Source organism: Cryptomeria japonica, chromosome 10 (genome assembly GCF_030272615.1).
Source record: "Cryptomeria japonica chromosome 10, Sugi_1.0, whole genome shotgun sequence".
Lineage (NCBI taxonomy): Eukaryota > Viridiplantae > Streptophyta > Pinopsida > Cupressales > Cupressaceae > Cryptomeria > Cryptomeria japonica.
In genome coordinates, this window is record NC_081414.1 from 394861509 (window position 1) to 394878794 (window position 17286).

Consider the following 17286-nt stretch of genomic DNA (forward strand, 5'->3'; position numbering starts at 1 on the left):
GAGTATTTTAAAAGAGATGAGTTAAGAGACTTTTGTGTGGAAACCCGACCAGGATAATTAAAAAAATCTCAAGGGAAAGCAAAGGAAACTTTTTTTAGGAATAGAATGGAGAAGATTGGAAAGCAAAGGAAACTTTTTTTAGGAATAGAATGGAGAAGATTGGCTGATGAAAATCTCAAATTCATGCAAGAAAAATGGGAAGTGGTAGAGGCAATCATTGAATTTAGAAACTTAAATTTGTCTGTTTTGTTATTTCTTTGCTGTTTTCTATTGGGTGCGGTTCCTAATCCTTTGATTGGTTTGGTCTAGTTGCTCTTTTTTTGTTTTTTCTTCTTTTCTTATCTTATGTGTTTTTATTGTATCATCTTTTAATTTTTGGGGTGGGTTATGGAAATTCTGTTTTCCATTATTAATGCATTAGAAAAGATAATCTTTGAGTAATCATGTAGATTAGATTTTATGGTTTGAAGTGAATTAGATTTTGTTTTGAAATTCTAACACAGTATGCGATTTAACAAATATCATGTTCAAGTAGGTACATATCAACTAGTTGGAGGGAGTCAACTTGGATCATTTTTAAATTTGGATTTTAATAGTTTAGGGTTCATTTTTGCACTCAAATAATTGTTTTGGTTCATTGTGTATTTGTTTCGGGATAACATGTGGATAAAATGAGAATCGAGCCAACTTGGTTAACATTTCTTTGGGTAGATAAATAAGGTGAGATTCCCGTTACTTGCGAACTTTTATGATTGTAGAAAGGACAACTTGGTCAAAATGAGCCCAAAACAAATGAAAAAAATGCAGGGTATGCAATTTTTACCATTATAGTTTGCCCTTTGATTTGCAAGTGAATTGGTATGAAGATGCATGTCAAGTAAAACAAATAGTTAAAATACAAATGAATAGTTAGACACTTGTAAAAATGATATAGACAATGATATCAATTTGGTGCATTCTTTGTAATGAATGCTACATCTTGAAGCATGTAATTTTTATTAATGAGTATCTTTTGTCAAGCTTTCAAAAAATAATTATTACTTAAAATTTCAATGGGCAATAATTGACAATAAAGGGGTAAAAATTAATTCAAAATAGAAGTACATCAAAAGAAGGCCAACTGCCCAGCCAAGAGAAGACTACAAAGACCTATCGTGATTCACAAGTTGATCCAACATGTGAGACAACTCAGGAGATAGTTGTCCCCTATCCCCAATAGACCAAACCTCCATAAAGTCAGATGCCCATTTGGCAAGACAATCAACCACCTCATTCCATTCCCTGGGAATGTGAATGAAAGTGACTGTCTCAAAGAAGTTACAAAACAAAAGAATCTGCCGAATAATAATCTGAAGTCACCACTATTTGGGAATTAGATTCAACTACAATCCGTTGCCAGCGAAGAGAACAACACCGCTCCACCGCAACCAAAATAGCTAGAGCCTCCAGATAATAATTCGTGCGAACTTCTTTATAGATAGAAAAAAGAAACTGGACTTGCCCAAAACTATCACATCCCACACTGCCAATACCGACATGTCTTGGATTGCCCCTAGAAGACCCATCGATATTAATTTTGAAAACACTGGGAGGGTTCTAGTGACCCACTCTAGAAATCTTTCGTAAAGGATGACGACACCGATTTCTCATAACTTGCCGAGCTGACTGCGAACCAGAATCAGGAGCATCCCCCTGAAGCGGGAACTTAAACCGGTTACAAATATCAATCTCCCAAGGAGCCGGGCCTCCAACAAGGTCACACTTAGTCGAAACAGTTTCTCGAAGAGAATGAAGAATTTTTACATGTTGAACAACTAACCTAGCATCTTGGAAAATCCTATGATTCCTCTTCAACTAGATGTGCCAAATAATAAAAGAGGGTCCTAAAGACCAGTAAACTTGAAGATATGGGGTACGAGCAAGAGCCTGGCCCTATCTATCCCAAAATTCAACAAAAGAAGAAACAAGCCAACAGGGACGGTTCCAACACTCCCACCAGGAGTGCCAAATCTTCCTAGAGAAGGAGCACTCAAAGAAAAGATGAGAGGCAGACTCCTCATTGTCACAGTAAAGAACACACATAGAAGACCCATAGAAACCTCACTTACACAAATTATCCCAAGTAATACATCAATTTTGGACAAGCAACCATAGAAAGATGTTACATTTGAGCCAAGAAAATTTATTCCACACATGCTTCCACCAAGACACTGTTAACAAGTTCTGATTCCAATTGTTAGAATGAACTGGAGGAATACTGAGAGGAGGAGGGGGGTGAATCAGTTTTCCACAAGTTAGACAATTATTGCAAATTATAAACCTTCTACTAGAGCACAATGAAAACAACACAGTGAAAGATAAAGCATGAAAGTACAAAACACACAACACCAATATTTTTGACGTGGAAAACCCGGTTAAGGGAAAAACCACGGTGGGAAACCCTAGGCATAGTTAGATAATACTTCTGCAGCAGTATGTGAAATATTACAATGGGGATTGCACTTGCAATCAGACCAACCGCTTAGAGTACACTGCTCAACACAAAAGGGAAGTCTCATCGACTTACATAAACATCGGATTACAATCCAGAGGAAATGAACTGTGGAAATAGCATCTCCTAATGCTTGATACAGTTCCGGTTAAGCACAGATGTCTGCCCTGCAATACCAAACTCTCCTCAAACCTTCGTTGAATGATATAACCTTGTTCGCACATAATGTAGACATAACCATACCATACAAATTACATGAATATATCACCTATATATACAGATCATAAACCTTGATAAACAAGGTCGGCTAAACCTTAAACCCATAACCCATAATTACAAAAATTACATCACATGATACCAGACCAATATTATGATTTACATTACATAGCATGGACCTAATTCAAATTCCCAAACAATTATAACCACTAGAAATTTCGCCAAGACCAAATGCATCATGTTTCACCAACCAGTAGAAACCCTCAGTGCCAATAACACATAATAACCAACTTGATACAAATAGAATCACCAAATCATCACGCTAGCCAATGCGAAGCCACCAAACAATTAGGACACGATCAAGAACACCTTCAGCTCATTATGAACCATTTCTAGAAGCCAGACCAAAACCACTTAGCCATTTCATCAAATATCACCAACCAGCACTATCAACTGGGACCAAGAATATCAACCGACAAATCAAAACATAAACAATAGCTTCTGGAGCACCAAATCAAGAACTAATTGAATATGACAAACATATAATCATCCTCAATAACCATCCAAAACTGAATCCAACAATCTGATCATATCGGATCAGAATCTCTGATAAACTCAGCCAAAACCATGTCAAACTGGAACAGTTCAACAACCAACCAGAGCAGGTCAGAAACCAACCGGACCAATGTTGACATCAATGACAACACATAATCAATTCCTGCATAATGCGAACAATCTCCCCCTTTGGCATTGATGGCAACACTGAATGTGAAAAACATCCAAGTGTCAAGAAATGCCAACAATCTCCTAAAATTGATCTGAAATATCTCTCCCCCTAAGATTTTTTGTTTTTCACATGAACACCTCTCCCCCTTTGACATCAATGACAAAGGGCTGATGCCAAACCAAATAGCTGACTACTCCCCCTGAGCAACAACATCATCCCATCAACCTAGATCATAGGATATTTTTGATAAGCTCACCGGATTGATGCATCCCTGCATCACTAAGTCTCTTCCAGAGTGGTGGTGACCCCCAACTGATCTTTGAGATATTCAAAAGTGTCGTTAGGCAACGGTTTAGTTAGAATATCTGCAATTTGTTCCTTAGTGGGTACATAAACCAATCCGACTAACTTTTCTTCAACCTTTTCCTTCAAAAAATTATACCTTATAGAAACATGTTTTGATTTGGAATGAAATACCGGATTCTTTGACATATCAATAGTAGCTGTATTATTATAGTGAATAACAATAGGCTCATCATAACTTACCCTTATATCCTTCAACATTTGCTTCATCCATAAGATCTGAGTGCAATTAGTTGCAATAACTACATACTCAGCTTCAATAGTAGATAATGAAGTGCATGATTGTTTCTTGCTAAGCCATGAGACCAACTTCTTCCCAAGAAAGAATGCACCACTTGTAGTGCTCTTTCGGTTATCAACATCTCTTGCCCAATCAAAGTCTGTATTGGCACATAATTTGAAATCATCATCATTTGGATACCATAACCCATAATCTGTTGTTCCTGCCAAATATCTGAATATCCTTTTAACAACAATATCATGACTTTCTCTTGGATTTGACTAAAATCTAGAAGCAATGCAAACAACATTCATTATATCCGGCTTGGTCTGAGTTAAGTACAATAATCCACCAATAATTGATTTGTATCTACTTGGGTTCACTCTAGGAGATTCATCTTCTTTTGACAATTTGCAATCAGTTATCATAGGGGTTCCAACAGGTTTTTAGTTTTCAAGTCCAAATTTCTTTAGCAATTCTTTCACATATTTAGTTTGACAAATGAATATACCTTTATCAGTCTGAGTGATTTGCAAACCTAAGAAAAATTTCATCTCTCCAATCATAGACATTTCAAATTCATTCTTCATGTCATCAGTAAATTTCATGCATAAACTTTATTCTCCTCCAAAAATGATATCATCAACAAAGACTTCAATGATCATTATATCATCATGGTCAATCTTATAGTATAAGTTACTATCAACATTACCTTTGCTAAATCTGAGCTTTGAAAGATATTTATCCAATCTAGCATACCAGGCTCTAGGGGCTTGTTTCAATCCATATAAGGCTTTCTTCAATGTGCAAACCATGTCCTTGTCCTCTGATAATGAAAATCCATCAGGCTGCTCAATGTAGACTTCTTCAAGATCTCCATTTAGAAATGCACATTTGACATCCATCTGATATACCTTGTAGTTCTTGTGTGCAACATAGGCAAGAAATAGTCTCATTGCTTCAATCCTTGCAACTAGAGCATAAGTTTCATCATAATCAATTCCTTCTTGCTGTGAGTAACCTTTGCAAACCAATCTAGCTTTGTTTCTTACAACCTGACCTCCCTCATTTAGTTTGTTCCTGAAAACCCATTTAGTTCCAATAACATTTTTATCTTTAGGCCTAGGAACCAATTCCCATGTATTATTCTTTTCTATCCGATTCAATTCCTCTTCCATTGCTTTCATCCAATTCTAATCTTTACATGCTTCAATAAACGATTCTGGTTCAATTTGAGAAATTAAACATACCTCATTAGCAAATAACCTTCTTCTTGTCATCACACCTTTCCTCTTATCTCCAATGATCTGATCTTCAGAATGATTCAACTTAACATACCTGGGAGTCTTTGGATTATCTTGACTTTCTGACTCTTTATGCTCTTCAACAATTACTGTACAATTTTTTGATGTTATCGTGGCAACTGGATCAATGCTCTGAACTGATTCTTGCACTACCGGTTTTGATCTGACAATTTCATCTTCCGGTCCATAGTCATATGATCTAATCTGACTATTGCTTTGCTCATCCACTCTGACATTTATGCTTTCCATTATCCTACACAATCTTTTATTAAAACATCTATATGCTTTTCTCTTAGTAGAATAACCCAAAAATATTCCTTCATCACATCTAGGATCGAATTTCCCTAATGCATCATCTCTTCTAATATAGCATTTACTTCCAAAAATTCTGAAATACTTGACAATAGGAGTATGACCGAACCATAATTCATAAGGAGTCTTACCGGTATCACCTTTTATGTGTACTCTATTGAAAGTGTATACCGCAGTATTGACAACTTCTCTCCAATAAATATTAGACGATTTGGCTTCCATCATCATTGACCTTGCAACATCTAAGATAGTTTTGTTCTTCCTTTCCACTATTCCATTCTGCTGTGGAGTTCTAGGTGTAGATAATTGTCTTCGGATTCCATGTTTCTCACAAAAATGTTGAACTCACCGTATGTAAATTCACCACCTTGATTTGATCTTAAGCATTTTATCTTCAATCCTATTTTTGTCTCAACCATAACTTTGAAAATTTTGAATTTCTCAAGAGCTTTTGATTTTTCTTTCAAAAATGCAACCCACATAATTCTAGAGTAATCATCAATAAGCAACATAAAGTATCTATCTCCTTGAAAGATTTTAGTCCTTGCCGAACCACACATATCAATATGAATAATATCAATAATTTCATTAGATCTATCATGTATGCTTTTGAAAGAAGTTATGATTTGCTTACCCATTTGACATTCTCTACATACTAGATTATGAGGCTTGATAATCTTGGGCAAATCTCTGACAACTTGGGTTGAACTGATCTTTACTATGCAATCAAAATGCACATGACACATCCTTTTATGCCAAAGACAACTTTCATCAATCTGAGAAATCAAGCAAGCCTTCTCACCAGAGTTCAAATGAAAGATATTTCCTTTGGTCTGAGTTTTGGATGCAATTTCCAATCTAGATCTATTGTTAATATTGCATTTTCCATCTTTAAATTGCAAATAAAATCCTCTATCCACCATCTGTCCTACACTGATCAAGAGATTATGCTTCAAACCTTCAACATAATAAACATTATCAGTATTAGTCTTACCATCCAGGGATTTTGTCCATTTTCCTTTGATCCTGCATGCCTTGTTGTCTCCAAATCTGACTAGTCGACCATCAAATTCTTGCAGAGTTAGAAATTTCCTCTTATCACCGATCATGTGATGTGAGCAACCAATGTCTATAACCCATTCATCTTTCTCTTCAATTTTAGCAGCTAGAGCTTTCTCCTCAGTATGAGTTGTATCATTGACAGGTTCCGGAGATTAATCCTTGATAGCAATAAAGACCCAATCTTTACCTGAGCATCCATTACCGAATCCACTCACAGGTTCATCATCATCAGAATAATCAGTAATACCAAAATCATCATCACCAACATAATAACATGATTTGTCCTTATTCCTTCTATATTTAGATTTGATCTGATAGTCAGGATTAGGTTTAGAAGTCCTCATAAATCTTTCATGATTCCTAGCAGCTCTTTCAGGACATCTAGAAGCAAAATGACCAGTCTTATTTCATGAAAAACATTTAAAAGGAACTTTTCCTACGTACTTACTTCCAACTGGTCCTTTAGGGATTCTTCTGGCAATTAGGGCTTCCAACTCTTCAAGTTCTCTGTCTTCTCTTTCAATGTCTTCAACCTCCTTAAAATATAACTCCTTCCAATCTATCTTCTGCTTACTAGAGGCAAATGCTTTAAATGCAGTCTGTGTTTTAGTAGCATTCTGATCTCCAAGCTCCTTAAGTTCAAAAGCAGTCAATTTCCCAGGTAATGTATCTCTGGTAATAGGGGTATTTGACATTGTCCAAAGTTCATTTATTGTAGTAGCATTCATCTTGTAAGCCGGAGGTAGAACTCTCAGAATTTTTGAAATAATCTCATCCTCATTAATTGTTCCACCGCAACATTCGATTCCCATGACAATCTCATTCACTCTATCCATGAAAGAATTTATCTTCTCATCTTCTTCCATCTTCAAATTTTCATATCTCACCTGGAAACCTTCAAGTTTTGTAATCCTTATTGCTTGGTCGCCTTCATATAGAGTTTAAAGCTTCAACCATATCTGTTTTGCATTTTCCAGCTCTATGACACTCAACAATTTCTCATCAGATAAGGAACTTAACAATGCTTCTTTTTCTCTGACATCATTATCAACATTCTTCTGTTCATCAGGAGGTGTCGAAGTTCCAGAAATAGGATCATGAGTTGTATAACCTTTTTCTGTTATCTCCCAAACTTCAGCTCCAAGACATCTCAAATGAATCTTCATTCACTCCTTCTATAATTTATAATTTGTACCATCAAATCTGGGACTCTCCTTTCGATAGGGATTAAATGTAGAACTTGATGCCATTAGATCTCCTCAAGCAATTAAGATTCTGCAAAGAGGACCTCGCTTTGATACCAATTGTTTTGATTAAGTAAAAACAAGTTTTTTAAAGGAACCCGAACATTTTACATTTCAAGAAATAGATAAAGCATTAAAGCAAAAAAGAACCGTGCCTGATCACCCCAACAAAAAATAGATCCCATCCAAACCAAAAAGGGATCTCAAAACACATAGAGCCACACAAAGACAACAAAAGGATAGCAAAAGGACAACACAAAGACAAAGACAAAGACTGAGACAACTAACTATTTTTCATAATATCTTCTGCATGAACCACCATCTACTTCATGTTGTCCGCAGAGGTCTTCAAATCATCCAACTCTCGTCCCTTGATGTCACCCTGATTTCTTGTGTTGGCCCTAGTTCTCTTCTCATGACCTTTTTTCTCCATCTGGTCCTTGTCGCCCTCTTTGTCTTTAATGTTATCAAATCTGTTAATCAGAATATTCATATTGTCCACAGAGGCTTTAAGAATCTGGAAATTCTGTTCAGCTATCCTCTTCATAGTTAATTCCATCTTGTCGACTCTATTGCCCAGATTATTCATGGTAGTTTCCAGCCCGTTTTCCTCTCTATTCCCTTCTATTTCCTTAACCTTCTTTTCAGTTTCAAGAATTTTACCGGCCATGTTTTCAATAGCTTCAACATTTTTGATTGCCACCGCTAATTCTTTTACATTTTCATAAAGAGGCTTTTCGCCTATCGTGACATTTTTAATAACATTAATATCATTCTTCAGGCTGCCGATATATTTCACAATTCTGCTAGTAGTATCACAAAATCCCTTAATACTATCATTATCCCCATGACAATCACTAGGATTTCCCCTTTTATTCTCTTGGCCATCATTCTGCAATCCTTGAGTACTCAAATCCTCACCACGACCCACATCCAGAATCTCATCCCCCTCCCTACCCTTCACATTGTCATTTTTTTCCTCCTCTGCATACTCATCAGAAGCTATCAAAATCTGTTTTTTATCTTTGTTAACTCCCCTACTAGTATACTTGTTCCTCTGGGTTTGTTTTCCCATTCCCTTACCTTTCTTTCTTTTGATGAATTTTTCCTCAAAGGACTCATCCTCGGAGTCAGAGATATCAGAATCAACCACAATCCTCTTTCTTTTCCCCTTATTCCTCCCCTTTTTGCTAAGCTCCTCTGACTCACCTTCAGTTTCCGAGTCAAAGTTGAAACCACTATACTCACTTTTAGTGTCATCATCCCTGGTATTTTTACCTCTAATTTGTTTCTCTATGCATTTCCCTTTCAGCAATTTGTACACTAAAACCATAAGACTATGATGAAGAGCATGGTCACCCTGAGGGTCTTTCTGCATTTCTTTAATGGTGTGATCTATTGAACAAGATAAATAATAGGGCAAGCTTACCTTTTCACCATGGCGGAAGTGGTTGAGCAAAACGAAATGGTGCCCATAAGCTCTCGTAAATATTCCATCCAACGTAATGTAGGTTATGGTTGCAAACAACACGAACCTCCATGGCCTACATATGCATTTTGGGGAGTGATTGGAGTTATCCACCTTCACCAATTTCTTCTTTTCGCCATCCGTGATAGGAAATCTATCCGATGCCTTATCAGAGACGCTACGATCTCTATAGAACTTAATACCATCTGTCACCATCCTCGTAGCTTCTGCAATAATATCTTCATCCACCGTCATCATCTGGGTGCCCACCAAAACTTTGCCATTCTTCGAATTCTTTATAAAATGCTTGGTAATTGTTGGGTCTTTACCACAGAGCCTCTCCATGACCACACTTAAGCCCCCCTCCTGTAAAATCTCCCAAACCTCTGTGTTCTTCTTCCAATCCGAACATGAGGTTGGTTCAAACCTTTTTTTGTTCCCTCCCATTTTTCCTTCAAAATCACTGGAATTCCTAATCTCTGCTCTGATTTTTCTTCTCTGGTTTCTATTATTGCTCTGAAAAACAACCCATAATTTGTGCCCTGTTAATATGATAAGACTATTAAATAAATGCTCATCACTGCCGCTGTGAGCCTTCATCGAAAAAAGGGGGAAGAGCATTAGGAATTATGATTGATGATGCCACGTTGCCTCATCTGGATACGGTCCAGATCGAACAAGGATTTCGCCTCACACGCAAGTTTACTCTCCCCATTAATGGTAATGATTTCCTCAGTTTAGCAGGCCAGGTTGGCTGCACAGTCAGTACACGAGTTAGCTTCCCTGTACACATGTGTGAAAACACACATATCAAAGGTTTCACTTATTTTCTTCGCTGCTTTAATAGCATTGTTTATTGACCAAGAAGGCGGGAACACCTTATTCAAACAATTTATGATATTCAAAGAGTCACCTTCACACCATACTCTGGTACAATTGGCTTCCTTTGCTAGCACCATCCCATGATAAGCCGCCATAGCCTCAACAACATGATTAGTTTGACTTCCAATAGGGATACATTTAATGGTTTTGCATTTTCCCCATTCATCCCTTAAAACCACTCCACACCCCGCATTGCCAGGGTTACCCTTTGAAGCGCCATCAAAGTTGATTTTCATCCAACCATGAGGAGGGATTTCCCATTTCACACCTTCTCTAGGATTAGCCTGAAAGATGTCTCTTCCCTTTAATCTCCAATTCTTGAAGATAATATGATCATCCTGATCTTGGGGATTGGCTATTCCACCTATGATGTTAATATACTCCACTATATTTGGTTTGATTTTCTCAAAAAATATTTGAGCCTTAGATGCCTTCTCTCTGAACACTCTTTCATTTCTCTCTTTCCATATTCCCCAACATATATGGGGTAAAGCAAGTCTCCATGACAAAATTATAGTCTTATTCCTTGAGGGATGATGCCAAGAATTAAAAACCTCTTGGATAGATTCCAGAAAGACCCAACTGATATTGAAGTAATCCAGACATATAGCCCAGATATCAGCAGAGAAGGGACAGTGGAAGAACAAGTGGTTAATGGTTTCCTCATTCTGCATACAAAGAAAAAAAACACTAGGCATACATATTCCTCTTATTTTGAGGTTATCAATAGTCAAAATTTTATCTTGAAGGACAGTCCAGAAAAAAATATTAATTTTGGGAATTAGGCCTTTCACCCAAGCCTTAGCCCAGCAAGGACTCTCCAAATTAGAAAAATGCTGATTATAGAGAGAGGCTTTGATACCAATTGTTAACAAGTTTCGATTCCAATTGTTAGAATGAACCAAAGGAAAACTGAGAAGGGGGGGGGGGGGGGTGAATTAGTTTTCCACAAGTTAAACAATTATTGCAAATTATAAACCTTCTACCAGAGCACAATGAAAACAACATAGTGAAAGATAAAGCATGAAAGTACAAAACACACAACACCAATATTTTTGACGTGAAAAACCCGTTTAAGGGAAAAACCATGATGGGAAACCCTAGGTACAGTCAAATAATACTTTTGCAACAATATGTGAAATATTACAATGGGGATTGCACTTGCAATCAGGCCAACCGCATAGAGCGCACTGCTCAACAGAAAAGGGAAGTCTCACTGACTTACATAAGCATTAGAATACAATCTGGAGGAAATAAACTGTGGAAATAGCATCTCCTAATGCTTGATACAGTTTCGGTTAAGCACAAATGTCTGCCCTGCAATACCAAACTCTTCTCAAACCTTTGCTGAATGATATAACCTTGTTCGCACATAAAACTCTCTCTGATAATGTAGACATAACCATACCATGCAAATTACATGAATATATCACCTATATATACAGATCATCAACCTTGATAAACAAGGTCGGCTAAACCTTAAACCCATAACGCATAATTACAAAAATTACATCACACGATACCATTAGACCAATATTATGATTTACATTACATAGCATGGACCTAATTCAAATTCTCAAACAATTATAACCATCGGAAATTCTGCCAAGACCAAATACAATACGTTTCACCAACCGGTAGAAACCCTCAGTGTCAATAACAAAGAATAACCAATTGGATCCAAATAGGATCACCAAATCATTGCGCCAGCCAATGCGAAGCCACCAAACAATTAGGACATGATCAAGAACACCTTCAGCACGTTATGAACCATTTCTAGAAGCCGGACCAAGACCACTTAGCCATTTCATCAAATATCACCAACCGGTACTGTCAACCGGGACCAAGAATATCAACTGGAAAAACAAAACATAAATGATAGCTTCCGGAGCACCAAATCATGAACCACCTGAATATGACAAGCATATAATCATCCTGAATAACCATCCAAAACCGAATCCAACAATCTGATCATACCGGATTAGAATCTGTGATAAACTCAACCAAAACCATGTCAAACATGAACAAGTCAACAACCAACCGGAGCAGGTCACTAACCAACTAGACAAGTGTTGACATCAATGACAACACAATCAATTCCCACATAATGCCAACAAACACCTCATCACCGCCATAATTTTGACGGGCCGACTTTATGTAGCCTGCAATAATTGAATATTTCCCAGAAGAGTCATTACCCCATGTTAAAGTATTTGGTCCCAGCAAGGAGTTACAATCTCGAGAGGCAAGAATATGAGCCAACTCTCGCCGAGAGTCCTCTGAACCCCCAAGTGGCCACTCACTAGAATCCTTCCATCTATACCCAACAACCAACCCAAAAGTCTGAATAGATTTATAATTCCAAACCGTAGTCCAACTAGTCGCCACATGGATGTCATAAAGAGGCTATAAATGAGGGTACATAGACAATATGGGGGGATTACCATCCCAAGAGTCTAGCCAGAAAAGAGCCTCTGAGCCCTTGTTGCAAATCCAAAAAAGCCCAGTTTTAATAAGATGGGCCCTAGTTTTCAGACTGCCAAATCATAGATCCCTTGCCCTCCGACTGGTAGCAAGGAACATTCCAACTATCCATGGGACCTAAATACTTATGAGTGATGATACAAGCCCACACCTGATGCTGGTTGGTACACCACTGCTAGTAGAGCTTTGCCGCAAGAACATGGCTATGCAAGACCGTAGACCAAAGGCTAAGGCCACCCTCAACTTTAGGCTGACAAACGTAATCCCACTTAACCAAGCTCCACTTAGAAGAATGCAGATTACCACCCCAAAGAAATTGATGAGACAAAGCATCAAATTCCTTAAGGAAATACATAGGAGCAGCCTGAACAAAACCCTAGTAAAAAGGAAGAGCCCGAATCACAAATTGGAGAGTAACTCAAGCAATAGTAGAGAGCCACCTGTGAGTCCAATGGTTAACCTTCCGGTGCAACTTATCTAACAAGTCCTGCCAAAAGGGCCTTAGTTGCTGGCTAACAAGAGGAATCTCCAGATAGATGAAGGGGAGAGAACCAATTGGGAACCTCAAAATATTAGCAATTCTTCTCTACATAGGTTCAGGGGTATTGAAAAAGAAGATAGAAGACTTGTGATCATTCACCCACCGGCACAAAGCAACTAAATAAACATCCAAGGAATTCCTTATAGACTCCACCTCTTGAATGCAAGAAACCCCAATAAGAGAAGTGTCATCCACAAACTACAGATGAGAAATCTTAGGTAATCCAACACCCCAATCCCACCCCCAGATCAAATCCTGAGAAAGCCAAGACTTAAAGAAGTGCCTAAGGCCCTCAACCATAATCATAAACAAGTAAGGGGAAAGAGGATCACCTTGCTAGAAACCCCTAGAAGCACCAAATAACTGCGAAGGCTCCCTATTGATAAGAATAGAAAAAGAAGCAGAGGTCACACAAATCATAATCCAATTGACCCATTCCAAATTGAAGCTGAAGGCCAGGATAATTTGACACAAAAATCTCCATCTAACCCTATCATAAACTTTGACCATATCCAATTTGATAAACCTAACCTCTTCCTAGACATTGCCATGGAATGAATGGCTTTAGAAGCAATAACAACCCCATCCAAAATTTGTCTGCCAACCCAAAAACCTCTCACTCATCAGAGATCAATGAAGGAAGCCAAATTTTTAGTCTTTCAACAATCAATTTAGTGACAATTTTATACATAACATTGCAAAGAGCAATGGGACGAAAGAACTCTTGCTGAGTAGCATCCTACTTTTTGGGGATAAGAACTAGGAAGGTAGAATTCAAGGCCCGAAGCATTTTCTCGCTACTATAAGATTCTTGTGTTGGAATCTAAGAACATTGAGAGAGGGGGAGGGGGTGAATCAGTGTTCTGCTGGTTAGAGTAATTTTAACCTTATTAAAAAATCCACTTATTAACCGATATGCATAAAATAAAGTAACAAGAAGTAATATCAATGACACCACATGAATCAACAACATAACATAGATATTTATATGTGGAAAACCTCAAAGAGGAAAAACCACGGTGGGATTGGTGACCCACAATATCTATCCACTGGCCAAATGAATAAATATTACAGGAGGGGCCTGTACATGCAAGAAGGCACACTGCCTAGAGCACACTGCTCATCACAAAAGGAGCCTCACTAACTATAGATCCAAATACTGGATTACAAACAAAAACTGAACTTAGAATGTGCATCTACTATGCTGGATGAGTTCCAGTTAAAGCACTGTATGTACCGGTTATACTATAACCTCCCTTACCGATATCTTAGATCGCTTCCCAATCCTCTAGATTAATAATCAAGACCGATTGCAGATATTTACATTCACATTCTATTGATCAAATTAAAATCACAAAACCTTTCGCATCACTTATCTGTTATATATCCCATATATCCACATCATATAAAATGACCTAACCTGGACTGACTTATACACCCCTTTACATGAATAAACACAAACACCTTATGTCGGCTTACAAACATATCACAAAATATAAGACACATGTCGGCCAAGATAAAATATAAACATAAAACAATATGACTATTGCCGGTTCCATGCTTGCCAGATCAATCTCCTATGTCGGCATTAGAATAATGGTTCCAAGTTTGCCGGTTCCCTGAATGCCAGTTCCTTGAATGCCGGTGTAGTGAATGCCAGTTACCTGATTGGCAGATCTCACATGAAATCTGTTGCCATCAATGGCAACACTTATAACCCGAATGAGTGTCAATTGCCAACAATCTCCCCCTTTAGCATTGATGGCAACACCCATGTGAAAAATGAATCGCTGAAGTGTTGTACTGGTTCCCATCCAAAAACTGATCTCCCAAAACTGATCTCAGAAGACTAGTCCCCCTGAGCTATACATTACTTCTTATGTCCCTAGACATTTTTCACATCCACCTCTCCCCCTTTGACAACAATGCCAAAGATTGAGGCAAAAAGAATAAGAAATGAAATTCCTTTACAAACCAAAATGTGATTATCGGATCTAAATATACTTCAAAATATTTAGATAAGCAATCTTCAAAAATACCAAATAAGTATCCCAACCAGATTTCAAAGTTCCCAAAAGAGATACAAACCCATTCAGAATGCAAGCGTGCAATTCTTTCTTTGTTATGGCTGCCGGTGTGGGCACACTCATCTGTTCCTTACATTCCATCTTATGAAGTAACAAAGTATTTAGCCGGGGAATTACCAAACCTCTCAAATCTCTAGGCTCATTGGATTAACTTGTCTTTTTCCTTCTCCTGGGCTGAAATTTTAGACTCAAAGAAAAATTTGACCATCAACTGTGCTGGTCAATGATTCAGTTGTTGGGATCCAAGAACACTGAGAGAGGGGGGGGGGGGCTGAATCAATGTTCTATCGGAATGGAGAAAAATTAACCTTATTAATACAACAACTCAACAACTGGTAAACATAAAAGCATATAATAATAAACAACAATGCAACCACAAAGATAAACACCATAACACCACACATTTATACGTGGAAAACCTCAAAGAGGAAAAACCACAGTGGGATTGGAGACCCACAATATCTATCCACTGATCAGATGAATAAATATTACAATAAGGGGCCTGCACATGCAAGAAGGCCAACAACCTAGAGCACACTGCTCATCACAAAATGAGTCTCACCGATTGCAAAAAACATCGGACAACAAACCGGAATGAAGATTGAATTGCAAGTATAGCATCTCCCATGCCTAAGTACAGTTCCAGTTAAGCTCAATATCGGAGGCCTTAAACCTCTTCCGAAAACTCAATTTGATTACCTATGATCGACCAAATCCTCTGCATGAATTATTACAACATTGTTCACATCATCCCATACCATACCTGTTATACATTGATCTACAAAGAGATCTTACATCATATTTATACCAACCAAAGAACCTAAACAATTAGGATGACCAACTATAAGATAATACAATAAATTCATAACTTAAACCCACAATCTAATGATCAACCAAGTTGGCCTAAGACCGAAACAACATAATCCAATCAATGGATCCAATAGGTAACACATTGGGAGCATCAACCCACACGTTACATAAACCGGTCCATAACCTAGCAGAATAACCACCAGACCTATTATAGGTCGCCATAAGCCAAATGAAACACCACAAACAACTGGAACATGAACATGATAACCATTAGCATCTGGATAACCTTCTAGAAGGCGCACCAACACCACTTATTCATAATATAAAAAGATCTTCAACAAAGCTCTACCGATGAAACCCTCACCAATAACCAAAAGGCTTACTGGAACAAGTGATAGCTTCCAGATCATCAAATCCCAAATGAACTGAATGTGATACCCATCAGGAACACATGAATGGCCAATCCAAACCAATTCCTCAGACCAAAGCATACCGGAGCATACTTGATCAACATGATCATACCAACCAGAAACCAATCATCCTACTGGGACCAACCAGATACCAGTAAACAACCAAAGAAGCTAGTGTTGACATCAATGACAAAACATCAATGCAACACATAATCAATTCATCCAAATTGCCAACAATATCCCCCTTTGTCATTGATGGCAACACTAGATGTGAAAAAAATCTAAGTGCCAAGAAATGCCAAATAAGTCTCCCCCAATGGAAGACAACCAACAATCTTCGACAACATAATATGACAATGAGGTTTTGAAAGAGATATTTGGCTCTAAACCAAACTCCCCCAATGGGATACAACCAATCTTAAATTTAGTTTCTATTCCTTGTGCCAATAATCTCCCCCTTAGACTGATATCTTTGTTAAGCTCTATTTTACACATAAATATCTCCCCCCCTTTGACATCAATGCCAAAAATCTGACATAAATATCAAAGAAAAATCATAGACCATTGAATCATACAGTTGACTACTCCCTCTGAGTAGTACCATCACCACATCAATCCAGAATGAATGATAGCCCTGATAAAGCATACCAGACTAATGCCAATCG